At 35.0% G+C, this 3,924-nt stretch overlaps 1 pseudogene; it reads left to right on the top strand.

Moving 5' to 3' along the window:
• Positions 1-119, top strand: LOC112472610 (annotated as a pseudogene).
• Positions 120-3,924: the final 3,805 nt, after the last annotated feature.

Genomic DNA, 3,924 nt, shown 5'->3' with positions numbered 1-3,924 from the left:
GTTTACGGCCATGCCACCCTGAACAAGCTTGATCCCGTCTGATCTCAGAAGCTAAGCAGGGTCAGGCCTGGTTAGTACTTGGATGGGAGACTACCTAGGAAGACCAGGTACTGTAGAGGTAAAAAATAAAAGATAAGGGATTATAAGCTGACAAGTTCCTTGCAATCTGTGATGTCAACCAAGGATTGTCTCGCCTACAAAAGTTTAAAAAAAAAAAAGTTGAAGAATATTAATACAGTTTAATATCAATTATGTAAAGTTAAAAACATAGAATATTATCATCTATACTGAGTCTGGCTACATAGCATACCTCACCTCATTTTATTGCACTTTGCTTTATTATACTTTGCGACATTGCATTTTTACAAATTGAAGGTTACAAATTGAAGATTTATAACAACCCTGCATCAAGCAAGTCTATTGGCACCATTTTTCAACAGCATTTGCTCGTTTCATGTCTCTGTCACATTTTGGTAATTCTCACAATATTTCAAACTTTTTCGTTATTACTACATTTGTTATGGTGGTTTGTGACCGTGATCTTTGATGTTACTATTGTAATTGTTTGGGGGCATTGTGAACTGTGCCCATATAAGATGACAAACTTAATCAATAAATGTATGTATTCTGACTGCTCCACTGACCAGCCATCACCCCATCTCTTCCCCTTTCCTCCAGCCTCCCTGTTTCATGAGACACAACAATATCGAAATTAGGCTGGTTGATAACCTTACAATGGTCTCTAAGTGTTCAAGTAAAAAGATGAGTCACTCGTCTCTTACCTTAAATCAAAAACTAGAAATGATTAAGCTTAGGGAAGAAGGCATGTCGAAAGCTGAGATGGGCCAAAAGCTAGGCCTTTTTTACCAAACAATTAGCCAGGTTGTGAATGCAAAAGAAACATTTCTGAAGGAAATTAAAGGTGTTACTCCAGTGAAAACACAAATGATAAGAAAGTAAAACAGCCTTATTGCTGAAATGAAGAAAGTTTTAGTGGTCTGGATAAATCAAACCAGCCATAGCATTCCCTTAAGCTAAAGTCCAATCCAGAGCAAGATTCTAATGTCCTTCAATTCTGTGAAGACTGAGAGAGGTCAGGAAGTTGCAGAAGAAAAGTTTGGAGCCAGCAGAATTTGCTTCATGAGGTTTAAGAAAATAAGACGTCTCCATCACATAAAAGTGCAAGGTGAAGCAGCAAGGGCTGATGTAGAAGCTGCAGCAAACTATTTGGAAGATCTAGCTAAGATAATTAATGAAGGCAGCTAAACAACAGATTTTAAATGTAGATGAAATAGTCTTCCATCAGGAGAAGATGCCATTTAGGACTATTATAGAGAGAAGTCAATGCCTGACTTTAAAGCTTAAAAGAACAGGCTGACTCTCTTGTTAGGGGCTAATGTAGCTGGTGAATGGTTTGTTGAAGCCAATGCTCAGTTGTCTTTTTTAGACATAATGCTATTTTAGACTACAGTATAGTGTACTCATAACTTTTAAATGCATGTGGAAACCAAAAAAATGTTTCAATTTATTGTGATATTCACTTCATTGTGGTGGTCTAGAACTGAACACACAATATCTCCAAGGTATTCCTGTATAAGTAAAAAAAGTATAGAAACAAGCATGAGAATAATAAACATTCAGTTTATGAGATAAGTTATACACCAGAGGAGGAAAAGGAACAAGGTCAGGGAGGATTGCACAGGAAACAACTATATCTATAATGTTTTATTTCTTTAAAAAGACCTAGCGAAAAAAAATATGGCATAATGTTAAGATTCACTGAGTCTGGGTGGTGGGTACATTGGCCTTCATTATATTATTATCTATTTGTGCCTGTAAATTTTAAATATTTCAAAATTTGAATTTTCTCAATTCTAATCCAAAACAGTAGATAATTTAAGGACATTTAAGTTCAAGAACATTAAGTCTGAAATTGTTTGCGTTAAGTCTGAAATTGTTTGCTCTCCCTCAATCCCTACTCCCACTAACATTCTCCTAAAATTTCAGAAAAATTTCCTATACATACGAGAAGTTATATGCATAATTTTTGTGGATATTATGGGAGGCAGCTGATATTATAAGATCCATCCATTCATTAGCATAATCATGCTAAGCGAAATAAGACAGGGTAAGTTGAAAACCATATGATTTCACTCATATGTGAGATATGAAACTGAAAGCAACAAACAAACCTGACAAACAGACACTCATGGACACAGACGGTGGATTAGTGGTTATCAGAGGGAAGGGGGAGAAGAGGGAGGTAGGGAGTGGTAAAATGGGTCAAATATTTGGAGATGGAAAGAAATCTAGCTTTGGGTGGTAAACACACAATGCAATATATATATGACATATTGTTGAATTGTACACTTGAAACTTGTTTGATTTTATTAATCAATGCCACCCTAATAATTTTAATTTAAAAAAAAAAAACAGGTGAATAAAAAATGTATAGACAAATCTTCAATACCAACTAAATGTGTTATATACATACTGACCCCTGTCGGAGTTTTTCCCAAAGCCCAAGGTTAGGACCAGAGAACAGATGGATGTAGAATGAAGTGAAGTATATGAATTAGGTGATAATGTCTATTTCACACATTATCTAGTAATTTGTTAAGAGCTGGGGATTTTATGATTTATTTTGAAGCCCTATCAAAATATTTCTCTTAAAGCATGCTCATCAAACTGAATTCATCCAAGAGGCCACATCAGAGTGGCAAGTGGGTACTTTTTCTAGGTGCCTGGAAGGATGGTGGGGTGAGAAAGAAAAATCGGAGGAAGTCTTGAATGAATCATTGAAGACAGAGAATTGGTAAAACTGGGATGGAGGGACAATGGTTACTGAAATACTTTAGATCATCACAGGCCTCATTTTGATACGAAATCTCCCAAAGATCATTTTTTGCATCTATATCAAGCTTAACCTGAGACTTCTCCACCTTCTCCTAAAGTTGCCAGGTAAGTAATTCAAGAGAAAAATAGAAACAGTTAATTGATTCTTTTCCTTTTTCCTTCTTTCTTTCTTTGCTTTTCTTTCTTTCCTTCTCTCTTTCTTTCTCTGTCTCTCTCTCTCTCCTCTTTCCTCTTTCTTTCACACTTACACGACCTGGTCTTCCTAGGTCTCCCATCCAAGTACTAACCAGGCCCGATTCTTTCTTTCTTTCTTTCTTTCTTTCTTTCTTTCTTTCTTTCTTTCATTCTTTCTTTCTTTATTATTTTTTTGCCTTTCTAATGCATTTTATTTCTTAACTGAGTCATTTATTTAATGGGGAATTCTATGTTCTCCATTAAATTTCCTGTACAGCTGTACAGGAAAACGTTATTTACAAACGAAAATAATATCAATTGTTTTTATTGAAAACTGGCATTTTCTGTTCATTTCTGTGTCTCAGGAATGAGGTGACTAGCTGGCATTTTGGGAGGATTTTCCTGCTTTTGGCTTTTACTTGTGATATATTTGTTAGTTTTTAAATTGAGAACTTTCTAATTCTCCTATTTAAGTATGTATTTTAATTTAAAAAATGAAAGCTCAAAAGAGACTTTGCTGTTTTCACACACATAAGAGAGACTCCAGTTTCTCCCACCCCTCTCTCTCTGCTCTCTCACCCCAATAGGTAAAAAAGTCACTTAGAAAAATACATAAATCTCTCTTTTCTTCTTCAGCCATGTGATGGAGAAACTATGAAAAAGCATGATTTTAGATTTTTTTGGAAATGAATGTTGCTTTAAGAATACTCAAATTCTTCCAAATTAAATTCGAACCAGAAAGCTTTTCCATTAATGGGAAGTGGGAGAAATACCATTTTTAATAAAATCAGAAAATGATGGTGACTGCTAAGATAAGCCTGATCTCTTTTAGGTGATGTCTAAGGGAGAGTATCATAATTCCTACTATAAATAAATTTCTCAATATTGAGCCAA

The sequence above is a fragment of the Pteropus alecto genome, unplaced genomic scaffold, assembly GCF_000325575.1.
Source record: "Pteropus alecto unplaced genomic scaffold, ASM32557v1 scaffold87, whole genome shotgun sequence".
In the NCBI taxonomy this organism is placed as follows: Eukaryota; Metazoa; Chordata; class Mammalia; order Chiroptera; family Pteropodidae; genus Pteropus; species Pteropus alecto.
Note: the sequence above shows the minus strand (reverse complement) of the source record. Positions and strands in the feature narration are given on the sequence as shown.